Source organism: Bos javanicus, chromosome 1, assembly GCF_032452875.1.
Source record: "Bos javanicus breed banteng chromosome 1, ARS-OSU_banteng_1.0, whole genome shotgun sequence".
NCBI lineage: Eukaryota > Metazoa > Chordata > Mammalia > Artiodactyla > Bovidae > Bos > Bos javanicus.
In genome coordinates this window covers 142984339-143006353 of record NC_083868.1, presented here as the reverse complement: position 1 = coordinate 143006353, position 22015 = coordinate 142984339, and the positions used below count along the sequence as shown (strand labels likewise).

Here is a 22015-nt window from a genome sequence, read left to right as displayed (position 1 = left end):
AACCAGGGACTGAACCCATGTCTCCTGTACTGGCAGGCAGATTCTTTACCACTGAGCCACCAGGGAAGCCCCAACCACATGTATGCATACTAAATCACTTTAGTCATGTCCGACTGTTTGCAACACTATAGACTGTAGCCTGCTATGGTCACCTATCAAAAAAAGTTACAATCTTCTCAAAGTCAGCTAAGAAGACAGCATTAGTGTTGTGACCTTGAAGGCAGACAAAAATATGAAATGTGAGCCAAATCTGACAGGCATTTTAACATTTCTGAGCATTCTAGTCCAGGACAACTGACAAATCAGGGAAGAACCAGAGGTAGACAGCCTGGCCGAGTCCCAACAGGTGGACAAGACCTTCCTGCTCGGAGCAGATGGGAAGGTCTGAGCTGGCTCAGTCCACAGGGACTGGAAGAAGAGGTGCGGCATGTGGGTCAAAGGAGGCCCTGGCTTGGCAGCACCCCAGCTCCCCACATTCCAGCCCACATGATAACCCCCAGATGACAACCCCGACACGCCTGAGATGACCTCCCTATTGCCTCAGTGGTGTCTCTAAGCCCTCAGGGAGATTTAGATTTTGATATTATTGTGTTTAGCTTCACAGAACAATCTGTGTATTTGCCACTTAAGTTGTTGGCAGTATTTAAGAAAACTTGGCAACTTTATCTTAGACATCAGCTTTGGTTCCAATTTAAAAGGTGTACTGAGTTCCTGAGTTTACACATTTCTTTTTTAGGGAAAAGGTATGAGAAAGTTACTAAGATTGCAAACATTTCTTCCCTTATGCAAGTTTACTGACTGCCAGGGGCGATTCTAGGTCCTAAGGGTACAGCAGTAAACAAAATCAAGTTCCCCATCCCATGGAAGCCACTTCCTGGCAGAAGGCTTGGGAAGTGTGGTAACTTGAGACTTGCCACATGTGTGATTTTGGGTGACTACATCTACTAGAGAAAGTTTGATTTAGTCAGATAGTTAAGATGCTTAAAATGAAAAAGGTCTCTACTAAAAACTAGGTTTTCAAGCTGCATAAGGAGATTAAAGTTGTATATGCGTGCATGGTACATGTGAAAATGGTACATGCAGTCTGACCATCTTGATTTGACCAAAGGCTGTCTTGTAGGTGAAAGATCAAAACTGACTAAACTGATAAGAGAATAATAAAAATTGTACATAAAAGCATAGAGAAAAAAACAGGCCTGTAGCCTCAATAAACACTGATTTTATTTTTTTATTTTTAAAAATAATTTTGTTTATTGGCTGTGACGTGTCTTCACTGCTGTGCAGGCTTTTCTCTAGTTGGAGCGAGTGGGGGCTACTCTCCAGCTGCGGTGTGCAGGCTTCGTGTTGCGGTGGCTCCTCCTGTTGCGGAGCACGGGCTCTGCAGTGCTTGGGCTTCAGCAGCTGCCATCCTAGAGCACAGGCCCAGCAGCTGCAGCACACGGCTTAGCTGTTCCAAGGTATGTGGGTATCTTCCCGGATCAGGCATTGAATCTGTGTCTCCTGCATTGGCAGGTGGATTCTTTACCACTGAGCCCCCAGGGAAGTCCATAAATGCTGATTTTAAAATACCGTCAAATAAACTCTTCTATGCTCTAAACTTCATTTCAAAGGGCATTAAAAACTCTTGGAAATGTATCCCATTGTTCATTGCAGCACTATTTACAATAGCTAGAACATGGAAGCAACCTAGATATCCATTGACAGAGGAATGGATAAAGAAGTTGTGGTACATATACACAATGGAATATTACTCAGCCATAAAAAGGAACACAAATGTCAGTTCTAATGAGGTGGATGAACCTAGAGCCTATTATACAGAGTGAAGTAAGTCAGAAAGAGAAAGATAAATACTGTATTCTAACACAGGCATACGGAATCTAGAAAAACGGTAGTGAAGAATTTATTTACAGGGCAGCAGTGGAGAAACAGACATAGAGAATAGACTTATGGACATGGGGAGAGGGGAGGAGAGGGCGAGATGTATGGAAAGCGTAACATGGAAACTTACATTACCATGTGCAAAATAGATAGCCAACGGGAATTTGCTGTATGGCTCAGGAAATTCAAACAGGGGCTCTGTATCAATCTAGAGGGGAGGGAGATGGGAGGGAGGTTAAAGAGGAAGGGATCATATGTATACCTATGGCTCATTCATGTTGAGGTTTGACAGGAAACAACAAAATTCTGTAAAAGCAATTATCCTTCAATTTAAAAATAAATAAATTAAAAAAAAAAACAACTCATGGCAAAAAAGCCAGATGGAAATGATGTGTTTTATCCACATTCATAAAAAATGGAAACAGAACCTACACACCAGCCACAGGGCAGTGGGAGAATCCACAGTGGTCCCGACCATCAATCATGGACACGAAGGTTAATCATGGCAATAGGCTCATGGTGCTGTCAGGAGGAAAGGCAGGGCACCGAGTCTGCTGGGCACATGGCTGGGCCTGATGCAGCCCACAAACACCTACTGAAAGTCTTCTCTGAGCCAAGCTCTGTTTTCAACCCTGGGGATGGGGCAGCAAACCAGACACGGTCCCTGCTGTCAAGAGACAACTTCACAACCATGTTGAAAAAGTGTCCAGGATTAATTTGGGAAGAAGAGACATCTGTGAGCACCGTGAGCATGTGGTTCTCTCCCACATCCTTTATTAACTGATGTTCTTCTCTGTGGAGGTCTTCTGTACTCCTGGTTAATTAATCCTGAAACATTTTACCATTTTTCTTGCTACTATCAAAAGTATCTCGTTGTCACTATACTTTCTGGTGGACTGCTGGGTAAGAAATGCCCCCAGTCTGCAGGCTAACCTCATGCCTACCAACATTTCTAATGGTTTATGAAAAGTCTACTGGTTTTTCTCAGCACATGCAGATAAAACCCCAATAAACATTTCTGTTTTTTTCTTCTTTAGAGAAACTAAAAAAATGTCAAGCTATCCTGCAAGGCCATAGTAACAACAAAGAAGAGGTGATGGCCCAAGAGCAGGTAAACAGGCCGGCGGGGCAGCAGAAACGAGACATCAGACCTGCCAGGGCCGGAAGTAGAAGTACCAAAGATGCAAAGAGCTTTGGAATCTTGATGTGTTTACGAAAATCTCTCTGAACTCAATCACTGCCTGCAAAGTGCGAGTGAACCCGGGGTTCTGGTGCTGCTCCCCAAAGGCACTGTGGTGGTCAACCACGTGCTCCCACTCAGCCTCGGGCATGTGGACTCTAGGGGACCTGGGCTGGCAGAGCAGAAGCCCCTCAAGGTCAGAGCTCCGTGTCGCCCTCCTGTTTACGTAACCCACACAACACAGAGACTCACTGAGCACTGGCCCCAGGAGGGAGCGTCTCCATTGTACCGCCAGCACCACAATGGGGCCTGGTGAGGGTGGGAGGGAAGACAAGGCAGGCAGCCCCTTCCTAGGGTCTACTTGTGTCCAGACCCACACAAGCACTTTAGAACACATCCCCAAACTCTGACATGCCTTCCTCCTAAGAAGAGGGTCTTTGTCCCCGCCTCTTAAAGCTGACCCTAGTGACTCACTGGGAACCAGGCATGAGACAGCATCCAAAGCGAGGCTGCGTGATTCCAGGCCTGCAGCAGCTCTCACCATTCTCACTGGGTCACTCAATCCTAGAGCCCTGAGCGTCCCCCCAACCCCTGCCAAGTAAGAAGTATGACTAACCAGAACCCCACCTCCCCCGCCATGAGGAAGCCCAGGCCACAGGGAATGTCCACACAGAGGTCCACAGCCCAGCTCATGCCCCTACTGACAGCCAGCACCAAGTTTCTGATTTGAGAAAATCCCTCCCCAAGACTCCAGCCCTCAGACACCAAGCCACTCCCGGGCCTCCTGGTCCTCCCAGCTGAGGACCCCAACCTGTAGGGCAGAGACAGGTCACTCCCACCACACCCTTTCCAAACTCCTGGCCACAGACCCAGGAGCAGAACGAACAGGTCATCCTGTGCCCGCACCAGTAGGGACCAGGACACTTGGCATTCTCTGCAGCCCTGCCTGGCCTCCTCCTGCTCATGAGGCTGAGTGCCTCTGAAAGAGTCTGGCTGCCAGGCCCGGCCTTTCCCTCTACATGCTATTTCTAAGAGCACAATAGACTTTGTTTTGTGAAAATCAGTAAACAGAAACCTCAATGAAACAGAGTCAGGAGGCCAGCAGTGGTAGTCTCATGTCCTGACAGTAGGGACAGCCAGACAAGAAAGGGACAGACTCTTCTCCCCACTTCCCCAGAGTTCAGCCAATGAGGCAGTGTCCCAACCCAGCAATGCGAAGCCACTAGAGGAACCCTGGATTCCTCCAGTGGACTCTCTCAACCCCAGCTCGCCCAACCTCCCCTTCTCCTTTTAAAATGAGTTCTCCTCTCCTGGCCAGCCAGGGACTTGCCCGGGCTCCATGTGGTTGCAGACCTGAAATTGCAATTCTTTGCTGATCCAGAATAAACCCAGTTTTGCTGGCAAGATAACTGGCAGTCTATCTGTGTTAGAGCAAGTGTTTCTAAGATAACTATAGAACTCCCAAGGAAATCAAGAGAGTATTTGACAATCTGACAATTTTGATGCCTACAAATATCAATTTCATCAATTCAATCTATGAATTACTGTGTCATTCAAAATGGGAAATGCTAAGAGAATGGATGAAGAAGGTACACAGCACGACCTTCAGTTATGTGATGCTCAATGCTGCACAAATGTAACTCTGCACACACTAGTGAGTCTGAAGAAAGTGTGACCTGGTTCCAAGTGGCATCTCTCAGCAGCAGTCAAGGTGTGCAGTCATACACTTCCAGAATAACCCACCACACATTCCTGAAGAGGAAAGAGACTCTTCCTGCTCATCAACACCTATAGGAAATACATACTGGAGCCATGTTAACAGCACATGAAGGACTCTTGACACTACCTGTGAGCATCTAAGTTAAAACACTGGGCCACAAAGACCCTGGGGCTTCCCAGATGGCTCCTAGGTGGTGAGGAATTTGCTTGCCAATGCCAGAGATATGGGTTCGATCCCTGAGTTGGGAGGACCCCCTGGAGGAGGAAATGGCAACCCACTCCAGTATTCTTGCTTGGGAAATCCCATGAACAGAGGAGCCTTGTGGGCTCTAGTCCAGGGGATCACAAAGAGTCAGACACGACTGAGGGACTAAACAACAACATGCCCCACCGCCATCACAATGTCTGGTACACAGGAGGTGCACAATAAGTTTGTGTAGTGAATGGTTGCTCCATTTAACACAGGAATTATCTGTTTCATGAAAGTTTGCTGTAATTCACCCCAGTGCCTCTTTAAAAAAAACTTTTGTATTTAAATTTTATTTATGCACTGGCTGGCTCTTTGTTGCTATGAATGCACTTTGGTTGTGGTGAGCAGGGGCTACTTTCCAGTTATGGTGGGCAGGCTTCTTCTTGTGGAGCACAGGGTCTAGGGTGCAGACTTAGTAGCTATGGCGCATGGGCTCAGTGGTTTTGCCACATGTGGGACCTTCCCAGACCAGGGACGATCCTGAGTCCCCTGCATTGGCAAGCAGATTCTTAACCACTGGACCACCAAAGAGTCCAAAAAGATAAATCTTGACTTCCTTCTCCATCTCATCTAAAGTTACTGGTCTGTGCAAGTTTTCTACCTCCAAGGCCAATTCTGGTCATTTATGCCTTCTTCATAAACGACTCACATCAGATACTTGGTCTTTTTATCATCTGCTCTGGAGAAGGAAATGGCACCCCACTCCAGTACTCTTGCTTGGAAAATCCCTACCAGGAACCTGGTAGGCTACAGTCCATGGGGTCGCAAAGAGTTGGACACAACTGAGCAACTTCACTTCAAATTTGCCACCATCAAATTGTACATGCATGTTATTATTTGTAAAATTTTCATATCCATAGCCACATCCCTTTTAAAATACTGTGTTCTCATTTCCTCATAATCAGATTCGCAAAAAGCAAAAATAGATTTGCCTTAACTTTATTTTCCTGGTTTCTTGAGTTGAAAGCTGAATTTATTTCTTTTTCTTGTTCTCTAATAAATGGGTGAGTCTACACACTTTGTTCCTCCTGAGAGCTGGTTTCGCTTCATCCCGTGGGTAGTGTTCGGCCGTCTTCTTTCATTCACAGAATGAACGCTGAGCTCTTCAACCAGCATTATAAAGAACGGGGCCCTAGCGTTTTCCGGTGGATATTTTAGCTGTCTTTTCACTCTTAGGTTCTGTCCAGGTTGCACTGGGGTCTGAGAATCTGGTCTATAGAATTGACTTTTCGAAACTTGGGATTTTTCTTTGTGGCCTAATATGTGGCTGGTTTTTGTTCAATGTTCTGTGTAATTGAGAATCTACACTTTAGGTTTGTTGGGCACAAATTTCTGCACATCCATCAGTTCTAGCGTTTGAATCCTTTCTATCAGCGGTTCTCTACTGGGGGTGATTCTGGCCCCCAAGAGACGTTTGGCAACTTCAATTAACATTCTGCTTATCACAGTGGGTAGCGGCTGGGGATGCTGCTCACCCTACCACAGTGCATGGGACAGCGCCCACAAAGGTGCCAGTGGCACTGAGTTAAGAAGCCCTCCACACCTTCTCTTCTCTCTGGTCTAACCTGCTTTGTGGCTTGTTCAATGGCACCCCACTCCAGTACTCTTGCCTGGAAAATCCCATGGATGGAGGAGCCTGGTAGGCTGCAGTCCATGGGGTCGCTAAGAGTCGGACATGACTGAGGGACTTCACTTTCACTTTTTCACTTTCATGCATTGGAGAAGGAAATGGCAACCCACTCCAGTGTTCTTGCCTGGAGAATCCCAGGGGCAGGAGAGCCTGGTGGGTTGACGTCTATGGGGTCACACAGAGTCGGACACGACTGAAGCGACTTAGCAGCAGCAGAGGGCCCCTCTGTCAACTTCTCCCACTTGGATCAACCTTCCAATTTTTCTACATTTTGATACATTGTTGATACATTGCTACATTACTGATACATTAGCTTATGATAGAAAGAACTGCTCTTCTCATGCTTTTGCCCTGAGTTCAGTTGACACTGGTATTGCTAAACCTTTCTTTCTGTAGGGCTGACAACAGTTTTCTATCCCTTGTTTCCCACCTTCTTGTTTTAGCTTTAGATAAAACAAGGTCACTTGTTTAGGTCGCTCACATACCGCATCAGCTAGATTTCATTTTTCTACTAAATCTGGAGTTTTTATCACTTGGGAGAGCTAACCCTTTTACATTATTTGGTGTCTCTGGGCTTGTTCATGCCATCTTACATTGTTTGCTTTTTAACACACCAAGCAAACCTCATTCTCCTCTTTTTTCTGAATTCCTTTTTTTGAGATGATGAAACTCTTCTTTGCTCCACTCTCCCCTCAGGTACCTGGGAGTCACATATTCTACCTTCAGTCTCCTACTGGTTACCTCACACCACCTCAACACTAACACCTACATCCCAATCTGCTTCTAGAACAAGCCTTGCTCCATCGACAAAACGTCAACCTGCATTATCATTTCACACTTGAATCTGTGCTCCTTAGCAGCAGGGACTCAGCGCTGGCAGTGAGCACACAGCAATCTGCGAAGGCAAATGTGTCTAGGACCATTTCAGGATATTTTTTTAAACCTTTAAAATGAATTTCAGGGCATTTAAAGGTTACACTTATAATCTGGGGTTTATCTGACTATAATGCTAGTAAAGTAATGCTCAAAATTCTCCAAGCCAGGCTTCAGCAATACGTGAAACGTGAACTTCCAAATGTTCAAGCTGGTTTTAGAAAAGGCAGAGGAACCACAGATCAACTTGCCAACATCTGCTGAATCATGGAAAAAGCAAGAGAGTTCCAGAAAAACATCTATTTCTGCTTTATTGACTATGCCAAAGCCTTTGACTGTGTGGATCACAATAAACTGTGGAAAATTCTGAAAGAGATGGGAATACCAGACCACCTGATCTGCCTCTTGAGAAACCTATATGCAGGTCAGGAAGTAACAGTTAGAACTGGACATGGAACAACAGACTGGTTCCAAATAGGAAAAGGAGTACGTCAAGGCTGTATATTGTTACCCTGCTTATTTAACTTATATGCAGAGTACATCATGAGAAACACTGGGCTGGAAGAAGCACAAGCTGGAATCAAGATTGCCAGGAGAAATATCAGTAACCTCAGATACGCAGATGACACCACCCTTATGGCAGAAAGTGAAGAGGAACTAAAAAGCCTCTTGATGAAAGTGAAAGTGGAGAGTGAAAAAGTTGGGTTAAAGCTCAACATTCAGAAAACGAAGATCATGGCATCTGGTTCCATCACTTCATGGGAAATAGATGGGGAAACAGTGTCAGACTTTATTTTTTGGGCTCCAAAATCACTGCAGATGGTGACTGCAGCCATGAAATTAAAACACACTTACTCCTTGGAAGAAAAGTTATGACCAACCTAGATAGCATATTGAAAAGCACAGACAGTACTTTGCCAATAAAGGTCTGTGTAGTCAAAGCTATGGTTTTTCCAGTGGTCATGTATGGATGTGAGAGTTGGACTGTGAAGAAAGCTGAGTGCCAAAGAATTGATGCTTTTGAACTGTGGTGTTGGAGAAGACTCTTGAGAGTCCCTTGGACTGCAAGGAGATCCAACCAGTCCATTCTGAAGGAGATCAGCCCTGGGTGTTCTTTGGAGAATGATGCTGAAGCTGAAGCTCCAGTACTTTGGCTACCTCATGAGAAGAGTTGACTCATTGGAAAAGACTGATGCTGGGAGGGATTGGGGGCAGGAGGAGAAGGGGACGACAGCGGATGAGATGGCTGGATGGCATCACTGACTCGATGGACGTGAGTCTGAGTGAACTCCGGGAGTTGGTGATGGACAGGGAGCCCTGGCGTGCTGTGATTCATGGGGTCGCAAAGAGTCGGACACAACTGAGCGACTGAACTGAACTGAATGCTTCGTTCTCATGAATGACATGTATGTAACCTGTCTAATATCATTTATACCCATGCACACGTATATTTGATATTCAATTTGTTCAGCAACACAGAGCTAACAACATTGCCTCCTTCTAATGGGGGACCAAGTCAAACTTAGCAAAGCATCTTACAGTAAGTAGTTTTGAACAGTGGGTTATTCTGACTTGTCTAGACAAGAATTCAGATTATTTTAATGACATTCTAGCTAAAAGGAGAAAATATTTAAATGTTTTGTCTGCACTATAATCATCACCTTCAATATTATTTATTTTATGAGAAAATGACATTAGAAAAGCATTCCTTTAAGTTTTGATGGCAGAAATACTGGGAATATTCCATAATATGTATTTCACTCCATGTATCAAATTCAACAGTTGATTTCTCCACTTGGAATTCACGTAGAAAATCTTTAAAACAAAAAAAACAGGAAAAATAACATACATAAAGATGGAGAGATTTTTAAAGTTTAAAATAGTTACAGGTTATAGTCTTGGGATATACCGGAAAGTGAAAGTGTTAGTCGCTTAGCTGTGTCTGACTCTTTGCAACCCCATGGACTGTAGCCCGGCAGGCTCCTCTGTACACAGAATTCTCCAAGCAAGAATACTGGAGTGGGTAGCCATTCTCTTCTCCAGGGATGTTCCCAACCCAGGGATCCAACCTGGGTCCTTCTTTACCAGATTCTTTACCATCTGAGCCACCAAGAAAGTCCCAGGATATACTGGACTAACATTAAAATTGAAACTGAGTAATAGGGACTTCCCAGGTGGTCCAGTGGTTAAGAATCCGCCTTGCAATGCAGGGGATGCAGGTCCAATCACTGGTCAGGGAACTAATACCCACATGCCCTGGAGCAACTTAAGCCCTGTTCCTCAACTAGAGAGTCCGTGCAACAAAGATCCCCCATGCTACAACTAAGACCCAATGCAACCAAATAAATAAGCTTAAAAAAAAATGAGAAATAAACATCTAAATAAACAATAGGTAAAGTAAGTATGTCCTCAGGCAAGTTAACTAAACATTAAGTCCCCCCGCCAGGGGACCTTCCTGGTGGTCCAGTGATTAAGACTTCGAACTTTCACTGCAGGGGCATGGGGTCTGATCTCTGGTCTGGGAACTAAGATCCCACATGCCACACAGCATGGCCAAAAAATAAAAAAATAAACATTATCAAGTCAAAAGGGTCCATAAGAAAGCAAATCTCAGAAAAGTACTCAAAAAGAGTTGAGAATTATTCCATCTCCTGTTTTCATTCCTTTCACATAAGAATCACCCAAAGAGATATGAAGATCAAGGGGAAAAAAAAAAAAAGATTCTAGAAAGAAAAAAAGAGGCCATGAATGAGGCTCCGGTCCTTTCCCCACCCTGGGTTCCAGGCACTCAGGAGCTTAGCTGGCCTGCTCTCCAGCCAGGAGCTCCGGAGCTGGCAATGTAGAGGCCTCTGGCATCTAGGGTCTCAGAACAGGGGGTTCTGGGCAAGGCAGGGGCATGCATGAGAGAGAATTCGACACTCTACACTGACTCCATTGGAGAGCATGGATTTTTGGTGCTCAGATGACAGAGAAAAATCAAAGAGCAAGGAGGCACTGGGAACTACCCACTGGAACAGAAGTTTCTAGATTTAGGCTTCCAGCATTTATTCCCATGGATCCCTTTAGAATCTAAGAGTTAAGAGCTATTTACATAGGCTGTGTTGATACCCATCACACTACATACTGGTCATCACAACTGGACATGGAACAACAGACTGGTTCCAAATAGGAAAAGGAGTATGTCAAGGCTGTATATTATCACCCTGCTTATTTAACTTATATGCAAAGTACATCATGAAAAATACTGGACTGGAAGAAACACAAGCTGGAATCAAGATTGCTGGGAGAAATATCAATAACCTCAGATATGCAGATAACACCACCCTTATGGTAGAAAGTGAAGAGGAACTAAAAAGCCTCTTGATGAAAGTGAAAGGGGAGAGTGAAAAAGTTGGCTTAAAGCTCAACATTCAGAAAATGAAGATCATGGCATCCGGTCCCATCACTTCATGGGAAATAGATGGGGAAACAGTGGAAACAGTGTCAGACTTTATTTTTTGGGGCTCTAAAATCACTGCAGATGGTGACTGCAGCCATGAAATTAAAAGACACTTACTCCTTGGAAGAAAAGTTATGACCAACCTAGATAGCATATTGAAAAGCACAGACAGTACTTTACCAACAAAGGTCTGTATAATCAAGGCTATGGTTTTTCCAGTGGTCATGTATGGATGTGAGAGTTGGACTGTGAAGAAGGCTGAGCACCAAAGAATTGATGCTTTTGAACTGTGGTGTTGGAGAAGACTCTTGAGAGTCCCTTGGACTGCAAGGAGATCCACCCAGTCCATTCTGAAGGAGATCAGCCCTGGGATTTCTTTGGAAGGAATGATGCTAAAGCTGAAACTCCAGTACTTTGGCCACCTCATGCGAAGAGTTGACTCATTGGAAAAGACTCTGATGCTGGGAGGGATTGGGGGCAGGAGGAGAAGGGGACGACAGAGGATGAGATGGCTGGATGGCATCACTGACTCGATGGACGTGAGTCTGAGTGAACTCCGGGAGTTGGTGATGGACAGGGAGGCCTGGCGTGCTGCGATTCATGGGGTCGCAAAGAGTCGGACACAACTGAGCAACTGAACTGAACTGAGAGAAAATACCCTACCCTTCCCCTTTTATTAGTCATATTTCCCCAGCAGTTACACTGTTTGATCCAGCTAGATCCAGACCTACTGGTTTCAGGGGAGCTGCTGAGTCGGCCAGCACTCCTCCTGAAGAGGGCCCTCTGGTCACCGTGTGCGGCTTTGCGGCCACACACAGCGTGTACCACGTCTTCTTTTCCTCTGCAGTATACCAAGGATGGTTCCAGGACTGCACAAAAAGGGCCACAAACCCCAGCTACAACGTGCTCTAACTCAGCCTCAGTGACGCAGTCTCTTGCATTTTTCATTTAATCCACACACATGCTGAGGTGTCCAGCAGCTCCCTCCCTTCCTGGTTGCCAGGCCCACCCAACAGAGGCTCAGGTCTCCCAGCAGGGAGGGTCCTCAAGCCACTCTCGGAAATTGCTCTATGAGCAGGATCAATTCCATCCACACAGAAATGCAGGAAATTCTGGGGTAATTTCAGTTTTAGTGGCTGTGAGAACTGGTAATGAAGCCAGAAGACGATGGAAAGACAGTACAAACTACACCTTTAGACTGGGGGTGGGGGGATGCGGAATTGATGATCCTTCTCTAAACCAAACTGGTGCATTAATAAAGCTGAGACAGCTGTTAAGGACCCCAAGAAAACTGTCAAAATTCTATATTCAAAACAAGAGACCTTTTCCAATGCCCTTGGAGGATAGCAGCTGTAGGTCACTACAGCGCCATCAGTCTTCATTCCTGTATGGGAAGGGCTGTGACTGTGGCCAGAGAACCAGCCACCTGCCCCCCTCCCACCCCGCCGGGCGCCCCCTCCTCCCTCGCCTTCCATCTGCCTTCATGTCCCTCTCCGTGAGATGGTCAGTCAAGAACTCATTCTGAGGAGAAATGTTTGTCAAGAGATCACTTTATTTTTCAAGCAAGGTTTTGAGAGGCACCACTTGAAGTTTAACATAATATTCGAATAAAATCACAGATGTTAAATCCTGTCAAAACAAAATCTAGCCCCCAAAAGCCAACCACATATGTTCAAGAGAGACACAGCAAAATTCCAACCACAAAGGTGTTTAATGGTTTCAGAATCCGTTTCAGTAAATTCTGAGCTGGAAGGCCTATCACAGCTGGTAGAATTTAAACTCAAATCACAGCTTTGTTTTTAAAACCATGACTACCACTCTCATCATTAAAAACAGAGATTTAAAACTTTCATGATATACTTGCTATTAATGGTCAATGAGTATGTTTTAGGTTCAATAGGAACCCCAACCCTTCAAGGCAAGGGTTATATCATGGTACCATCTTTCTCCCAAGGGCACCATCTGAGCTCAGCGACAGAACACTGTGGACCTGGGCCTGGCAGCCTTGTCCCTGCCCTGATCCGGCTGGCGCTCAGCCTGGCAGGCCAGAGGATGATCAAATAAACACAGGAAACAACAAGACCCACGTGCTTGAAAGGCTCCATCTACACCAGCAGGGACAGCCACACACACGAAACCAGAATCACAGAACTGTATTAAGACCATAGATAAATGCTGAAAATGTGAAACACGTCAATTATGTAAAACATGAAACTACACATAACACTGACTAAAAATACAACTTAAAATAGCTGCACTGATGAATATGTAAAAACTTACGCCTATCCCATTAAACTTGGGTTCCACACAAGGTGGTTTGGAAAATGCTGTTCCAGGGCATTACTTCTCAACCAGGGGGAATTTTTGTCCCCCAGCAAATGCTTGGCACTATCTGAAGACATTTTTGGTTGTTACACTTGTTGGTGGGGGTCCCGCTGGCATCTGCTAAAATCCTACAATGCACAAGACAAGAAGTACCCAGCCCCAAAAGTCAACAGGGGCCCAGCTTTGAACCCCTGCCCCAGAGGATCACAGGGGTGTTTCATTTATACAGCAATAAACTGTTATCTTGTTTTTAAAAAGATACTTCGCATAAACACATAACTGAATTTATAATAACACAAAATTAAATTCCTGATTTTTTAAAGCAAAAAAAAATTAAAAACCTTGATAAAATGTCTCAGCTATAGTATAGCATATACTGAGGGCTTGCCAAGCTCTCATGAAGGTACTTTCTGCAAATCCAACGAGACTGTTGAGGAAACTGCAATCACAGTTCCTACCACCTACAGTCCCTTCCAAGTGACCCACCCCACTGCAGTGGCTGTGAGCTGGCAAAAGCCCACCCCTCCTTGGGGAGAGCTTGGGGACCAGGTGGGCACCTGGGGGACACGGTGGAGGCCGAGACAATCGTCACCCTGTCTCTGGGGTGGGCAGGGTGTGTGAGGAGAACAGAAGAGGATAAAGCAGGCAGAGTTGAGGAGCAGAGTGTGCAGGAGCAGCAGACGGTCGAGATCAACAAGGGAAGAGCAAGCCGGGAAGGTCAAGGCCGGGGTGGCAGCCAGATCCCGCCAGGCCCCAAGCTGCAACTCCATCCACCCCCAGGCCCAGCACTACCTGGGTCACTGGACTCCACTAGGTTCCTTTCTCCCTTATTCCTGCGTGACCTGCCGGTGAAGTCAGCCTGCGGCCTGCCACCCCAGGGCCTGAGTAAGGCAGCCGGGCATTAAAGATGCAAACACCAGAGGCATTTCCCACCACATGCCCTGCGACCTCTCCCCAACAAGGCTGGAGGCTGCGCCAAATGACAGACACCTGTGGGGTGGCAGGGTCGCCCTGAGTAGAATAATCCCCAGACAGGAGTGCATGACCCCACACTGGGCAGACCACCCTGAGGGGAAGGGAGGGCTGGGGGGCTGCTGGCTGGACCTGTCCTGATGAGTGCATCCTAACACTGAAGAGAAGGCTCAAGACAATGGGAACTGAAAACGTTCACCAATGCACAGGCCCTCAGTCCCAAAACCTGACTGATCAGCGCTTTTCAAGATTCTAGAAGAGCTGGAGGACTTTCCCCCAAGGAAGCTGAGATGGAATGAAGCAGCCACTCTGTCCCTTCCGCAGGTCCCCAGAAGTGACCTCAGAGCCACAGAGCTTCCACATCCAGAGTCTGAAACCACCTCGTCACACACAGAGTTGGCTGGGCCGGCATCCGGCACAGTCTGCAAACCTCCCAGAAACAGTGAGTAGACCAGTGAGGCTGACACACCAAGACGAGGACAGTTGCCAGCCAAGGGCACCCAGCAGCCGGGTACTCTGACCATTCACTGGCCAGGTGTGCAATAGAGCCAGAGGGGCCTTATTTGACAGTCTCTACAGCCAGGTCTTTCCAACCAAATGCCCCTGCCTCCCAGTCCCTGAATGTTGATTCCAACAATTTCTCAACTGAACCCTTTCAACACTATACTCCACCTTCCTAAACAACTTGTACAAGACAGAACTGTAACCCATCCCACGTGTGAGTCATCACTACTGGTGTCAGACAGTTACTCCAATGACTCACCCTGCTGTGACCCCAGACAGTTCAGCTCTGGTTCCCTGAGTTGTGCTGTTTCTACTTCCTCATCGCCCTTGCCCTCAGCACCCTTGCCCTCAGCACAAGCACTATGAGGAAGAAAAAGGGGGGTACATACATATTCCTAGTAAAGGATGCACTGGGAGCAAATTGACTGCTAGTGCAGAGGCTCTTAGTCTCTGTGAACCTGAATGAGAAAAAAATCACATCTTTATAACGTCTGGCTGAAATTTAGCACTCATTCAATTCCACAGGTAGTCACAAAATCCTGGAATTTGCACAGCACCTGTGACTTCTTCACCAACAGAAACCACAGATATTTTCACAAAACATTAGCACTGTACAAAAATCCCAAACTGACGCTTATACTCATCAATACTCAAAAAGAATTAGATTTGGTGTTCCATCTGTTACTACGTGAGCTAATAAAAAGCAGGTCAGGAAATTCATCACAAGTTTAGTTCAATATTTTTGATAACTGTATTTCAGTATAATAGGTTCTCTTCCTGATCCTATTTTGTTTTTTTAAAAACGTTTGTGCCAGGAGGAGGAGGAGACCAGAGATCTGGGGAGGGCAGGAAAGGCCCCCTGGGGCGCATGATGAGCGACTGAACTTAACTGAGAGGTTTCAAAGTGTTCTTCTGAACAGTTTCAATTAGTTGCAACAAAAGTGGAAGAGTTACGCTAGAATGTTACTATTTGCCCAGTACCCTTCATTGATCCTAAGTGGTACTTTCCTAAAGTTACCACACTGAAACAGACATGTAAATATCTGTGCCCTAGAGGACAGCGTTAACACCCAGTATCGCTAGTGTCCGCACTTAGATTGTTAGCACGGGATGTTCACCTTTTCAGTCTTAACCTCATACGATATTTCACCAACTCTAATCCCCACTTGTAAATCTCTGAAGTAGGAAGGGTCCTTCGGAAAGCCCTATGTCCTACAACTCTATTCCACAACCGTGCTGAACGAAACGCACGACTCTGTCCACGCTGGGAAAGTGAAGGAAAAAACCGATGAAAGGCAAATTGGAGTCAGTGGGCCACCTTCCAAATCCACGTACACCTAGATTTGAGAGCATCACCAGCAACTGTACTGGCAGAATTTTCACATTTCACTTCGATTTTTCCACACAGTATTCAGAAAACACTGCATAAAACATTATGCAAGTACATAAGCCCTTTCTTAATATGTCAGGAGAAATCATCCAAGTATATCCAACGAAAGCTGAGGGTTTCATTTAGCATAAAGCGGTAAGTATCCCTACCAGTAGCTTCTACTGAAAACTAAGTCTTAGGATCAAAATTGTTAATCACAACCTCCTTACAAACGGCAAATCTACCCTGGATGGTGCAGGTCTGCGATCAAAGTTACCGAATGCACATTCGCGTCAGTACAGGTACTCCCCTCCCCCTCCCCAGCATCCGCCTTCCGCCCTCACCCCGGGACTCCGACCCGGGCAGCACGCACTAAGACGGATTCAGGAGTCATGCATCACAAAAGGAAAGCCTAACGGGCCCAGCCTCTGAACCACTAAGGACGCCGCGTCCCAGCAGCCTCTGCGCTGAAATAAAGCAGACTCCTCTTTCCCTGCCTCTCCTGAGGTGACTCACGACCTCTCCCTCAAGGAATGTGGGAGCCAGCGGGCGGCCGGGCCGGGCCCCACACCGCCGTCCTCTAGTTCTAGTCGGCCGTTTACCACCCGCGACGCCTGTGTCACTCGTTCCAGACACCGCGCACCCCGGGCTCCCTAACAACCCGGGACCCGCCGGCCACCGCCCGGCCTCTGGGACCCCGGAAGCCCGAGGAGCGCGACGCCCCCGCCTCACGGCCGCCGAGCACCCCCGCCGCCGCCTCGCGAACGTCCGCCCCGCGCGCCCCCGCGCGGCCCCGCCCCCGCGCCCCGGACGCCGGCCCCGCCCCCGCCCCGCCCCCGCGCGCCCCCTCAGCCCGGCCCCCGCCCCCGCCGCGCGCCCCCGCGCCCCCCGCCCCGCCCGCGCAGGGGCGCGCGCCGCGCTCCGAGAGGGACGGTTAGGAGCGCGCGCTTCGCCGCGGGCCCCGCGCGGCAGCGGCGGCGGAGCCTTCCAGAAATTTCCGCGTCCCTAAGCCCACACCGAAAAACAAGCAGGGCGCGCCCCCGCGCCGGCCCGGCCCTCAGCGCCCCTCCCCGCGGCCGCTGCTCCCCTCCCCCACCCGCGCCCCCTCCCCGCCCCCTGCCCCGGGCGGCAGGTCCGGCGCGGCCCTCCCGGGCGGCGGCGGCCCGCGGAGACCCGGCTGGCGGCGGCGGGGCGGCGGCCGCGGCGCCGGCGGGCCGGCGTGATTGATAGGGACGGGGCGGCGGAGCGGCGGCGGCGGCGGAGCGGTTGAGTGACAGCTTACCTGGGTGCCAATCTTCATCACACTGACAAGCGGCTGCAGCAATCGGGACCCGCAGTGCCGCGCCCGCGTCCAACCGTCACGCCGACGCTGGGCCACGCGACACAGTCTCGCTCAATGGGAGGAGGGCGACGCCGACGCGCGCCGCATCAATATTCACAGTGAGGGCGGGGCCTGAGGGTCCCGGGCCCCGCCCCATCCTTGCGCTGCGGCGGCTGGAGGCGGGGCCTGGGCTCCGGGGGCGGAGAGTGAGCCGGGGGCGGGCGGCGGCCGGCCCCGCCCCCGCCTAGCAGTGGGGACCCGCCCCCAGACGCTGCGCCGCGGCGCGAAGAGCGTCCCGCCCCGCAGGCCGCGAGCCCCGCCTCACTAGTATGCAGCTGAGGGCGTGGCCTACTACCGTCACGCCCCCTCCGCTCTTTCCTCAGAGACCCGGGGAAGTGTGTGGAGCGGGCTTGGGTGGGCGAAACCACCCGCGACGGTCAGGCGGGGAGGGCGGGCTGTACCATCCGCGGGAGGAGTCCTGAATGCGCGCCCGGGAGATGCAGGGCAGGCCAGCCCCGGGCTGTCCTCGGAGGCCGGGCCGTGCGGGCGTCTGGCGCCCAGGCCCCTACTCTGCGCGGCGCCCCCTTGGTGTGCAGGTCCGAGGCAGTCCCCTGATTTCTTCCCGGAGGTTGCACACGTGCGCCCCGAGAGCGGCGGCAGTGGCCAGCCACCAGCCTGACCCCCGGCGCTCTCAGCCGCGGTCTGGGCTCCAGCCACCGCTGCAGGCTCGCCTCTGGTACCGCGCTCTGCCGTCAGGCACCTGTCCCCCGGTGGCCCACGCAGGCCCCATTTGCCAGTGAAGTGGCACCCCTTAGGAAGACGCGGAAAGTATGGTGTATCTCAAGGTGGACTTTCAGACACGGTGCTGCAGCAGGCCCGCGGGTCCCAGCAAGGCCTTTCCTACCGCAGAGGCATGGGGCCCGAACGGCTGTCCATTTCTACAGAAACGTTCCTCGGTGGGATCTCTGTCTGGAGAAGGGCTCGCACACTGCCCCGGGACCCAGGACTGGAACTCGTGGAGGATGCCTGGTGATTCAGGAGGGAGTCAGTCAGGAGCCACCAGGAAGGACCTCCCTGCTAAGTCTTCAGGACTCCACCACTCTTCGTGGTCCTGCAGAAATGCTCCGTTTTCCAGAGAGAAGGCTGTGATAGCAGCACCTGGGCTAGGGTGCAGTGAGCCACTGACCAGTGGAGAGTTGGAGGGAAGGGACCCCCACAATTCAGTGGTGCAGACCAGCTACCTGTGTTTGCAGGGCCCAGTGCAAAGTCGGAATGAACGGTCCCTTGTTCAAGAGTCGCTAAGAATTTTAAGGCAGGGACGGGAGGTTATACCCGGCTGGGGCCCCAACTGATGGCACTGCTCACAGGCACCATGAAGCAGCCCTGGCCTGGCTGGCCTCACCCTCTCCCCACCTGGGACTGAAGCTTTCACCCGGTTCCCATCAAGTGTGTGAGGCGGCAGAGGTCTCTGTCCAGGAGAACCCGGGAGTGTGCTGTCCCCTGATGACCTGAAACAAGTCCCAAGGCAGTTGAGACCCAGGCCCTGCACCCCTGTCTGGCCTCTGCGCCTGGCCTCCTCTACCCGGGCCCCCCATGATCTGCCTGCCCTTCCTTTCCTTCTCTTCACGGGGCCAGCTCCAGAGGAGAAAGGGCTGGAAGCATCGTCAGTGACACTGGCCCAGAGGCTCACACATCTGGGAGCCCTCTTTAGGAAAAGTAAATGAAAATGAGGTAGAAGTGGGGCCTTTGCTTTCCTCTGCCTCCACCCATGGCCTCCCCCCAGTGGTGGCACGAGGGTGGTTTATGAACAATAAAGAAAGGTTTGTGTACAACGGGTGCGTCTGCCTACTTTCTTCCCAATTTCTTTGTTAAAGACTTGCTGCTATTTCCCCAAGGACCACATTTAGGTGTATGAAGTAAAAAACCACGTATAATTGTTCATAGAACTACCTGGATGACAGCAGGTGCTGTGAAGCCAGGAGGGGAGGAGGGAAGGTGGGAGCAGGCAGGCAAGTGAAGGAGCTTTGCAAGACCAGTGGGGAAGGGTAGAAAGAACTCTGCTGAGGTGCCAGTGGGACAGACAGAGCCCCGCTCCGTGCAGCCCTATCTCAAGCTGGAGAAGGTGGGGAAGAATGTAGAGGAAAGGTGAGCCTTGAACCTTGCCTGGCAGAGTGTGTGAGACAGTGCGCAAAGCCTGTGACAGCCAGGATGGGGTGCAAGATGCTGTACTCGCAGGGGAGATTGCAAGGTGAAAGCTGGAGGAGGTGCGGGGAGGCAGGATTGGGGCCATCTTTAGAGGATGGCTGGGATCTGGGGTTTTGGTAAGAAAAATGAGTGAGAAAAAAAGCCTACAAATAGGGGTGAATCTCGCGGCTTGTCAAGGCAGCCGGCATGGCAGAGAATAAGCCACTTCGGTTTGCACAGGTGAACAGGAGGTCACCAGCAATGAGTCAGACCACATTACTGCTATGCTCAACCCCTGCAAGAGTTCCCCATCTCATTTAGAGCAAAAGCAAAGTCCATGCAGTGCCTGTGAGGTCTCTACCATCCCTCTCCCCTCCACACCTCTGACCTCAGCTCCTGCCACCCTTCCCCTCACCTGCTCTGTTCCAGCCAGCCTCCTAGCTACTCCTAGCTCACTCCAAGTGTGATTCAGCCTCAGGGCCTTTGCACTGCTGATTTCCTGTGCTTAAAGTCCTCTTCTCAAAGGTATCTCCATGGCTCTCTCTCACTCCATGAAGTCTTTCTCAACTTCACTTTCTCAAAAGAGGTTTAAAGTTGTAAACTCCCAACCCATTCCCTACCCTGCTTCCTCCTCCTATGGTATTTCTGTAGATGCATGTAGCTTGCAATGTAGCTGTATAACCACGTAACTTATTTACATGTAACATATGATACAACTGTATAACCATGTAGCTTACTTACATGTAATGTACAATGCAACCACTTAACCATGTAACTTTTACTGTGTCCATCCTCCAATACCCCTGCCCCCTGTACACACACGTAAATAATAGAATCTAAACTCCAGAAGACCAAGAATTTTACTCTGTTTTGTTCACTGATGTATGCCAAGCACCCATGCTAGTACCTGGCAAATAATTGTTGAATGCACGAACCAGTGCTTCTAACACATGGTGTATTGGCTATCTATTGCTTTGTAACAAATTATCCCAAACTCAGTGTCTGAAAACAACATACATTATCTCACAGTCTCTGTGGGTTGGAAATCTGAGCATAACTTGGCTGGGTTCTCTGCCTCAGGGTGGGTCATGAGGGGCCTCCAGGGCTGTGGTCTCACTTGATGGCTTGACTGGGGAAGGATCCATTTCCAACCTCACATGTTTGTGGGCAGATGGACTGAGGGCCTCAGGTCCTTGCTGGTTCTTGGCTGGAGGCCTGTTCAGTTTCTTTGCCACATGGACCTCTCCAGAGAGGAGATGGAGAGAAAAACCAGCAGCTTGCTTCATCAAAGCCAGCAAGGAACAGAGTCAGCGTGGAAGACAGAAGTTGCAGTGTTGTATAAAGTAATCCCAGAAGCATCTTCCAAGCACCCTTGTCTATTCTGTTGGTTAGAAGCATGTCTCAGGTCCTGCCCAAATACAAGGGGAGGGGGAACCAGGAAGACACAAACAGCAGGGAGAGAGAAACCCCCAGGACCATCTTAGAGCCTGCCCACATGACATTTGTTTTTCTGTGTAAAAGAGACACTGGTGTCTCTTTTACAAGAGACCTGGGCTTGCAGTCTACAGTCCTGAGTGTGGACAAGTGGCTTTGCCACTTGTCACGTGAATGTGGATGAGATCCAGTTCCCTACTTTCTATGGGGATGGTCATGAATCTCTCAGGGATTTCTGCAGAGGAGGCAGTGAGCTGTGTAGGAAGGCCTCCAGCATATATGCGGATGTCCATGGTTCTTCAGGCTTGAGCCCCTGTTTTCTCCAGAAGACAGTTCAACAATGAAGTCCCTAAAAGATGAGGGCAGGAGACACTGCCCTCACCTGTGACACAGCCTCCTTGAGGACCCCAGCCCAATGCAACAGGAAAATGGCAGCCATGGCAGTGTTAAAGCATGATGTTGGCCCAAGACAGAATCATGACTCTCAGGCAGACATGCAATCAATGGGTGGCAAACAGCTTCCTGAGCTCATTGATTGATTGAGGGAACAGTAAGATGTCACAGCCTGTTCAAAGGAAAATGCGAAGAACAAACACTTCAATAGGCTGGAATATTGGCATGAACTCACAATTTGTGCAAAACTGGCTTTGAGGGGAAGGATTTGAGAGCCATGGGGTGAGGGTTGTCCCTTCATCACATAGTCGGCAACGGAGGGACATCTGCATCGTCACCCATTCCTGACAACTTAGACTATAGAGTAGCTCAAAGACAATGAAAAACTAGAATCAGAAAACCCAGAAGGTTGAGCTCTAAAGAGAGCAGTTTCCCACTGGAGATGCCCAGCAAATGTTTCACTTGTTCCAGGTCTCCTTATACTAGTAATACCCTAGTGTATTACTTTCCTGGGGCTGCTGTAACAAAGTGCCACAGACTGCGT

The 22015-nt window shown here is 49.2% G+C and overlaps 1 protein-coding gene and 1 long non-coding RNA gene across 8 annotated transcripts in view; one reads left to right on the top strand and one right to left on the bottom strand.

The window, feature by feature from the left end:
- The window catches only part of PKNOX1 (PBX/knotted 1 homeobox 1), a 44306-nt gene extending 26795 nt beyond the window's left edge, over positions 1-17511 (bottom strand). For 2 of the 7 annotated variants that reach the window (XM_061422622.1, XM_061422677.1), the window contains exon 1: positions 17422-17511. The gene's annotated coding sequence lies outside the window, so the exon portion shown is untranslated. Of the gene's footprint in view, positions 1-2008; positions 8206-17421 lie in introns of those variants that run through there. The other 5 variants (XM_061422650.1, XM_061422668.1, XM_061422659.1 and 2 more) reach the window with 5 other exon arrangements.
- Positions 17489-19292, top strand: LOC133250899 (uncharacterized). Its single transcript, XR_009737452.1, has 2 exons — positions 17489-17579; positions 18405-19292. It is a non-coding gene; the product is annotated as an uncharacterized LOC133250899 (long non-coding RNA).
- Positions 19293-22015: the final 2723 nt, after the last annotated feature.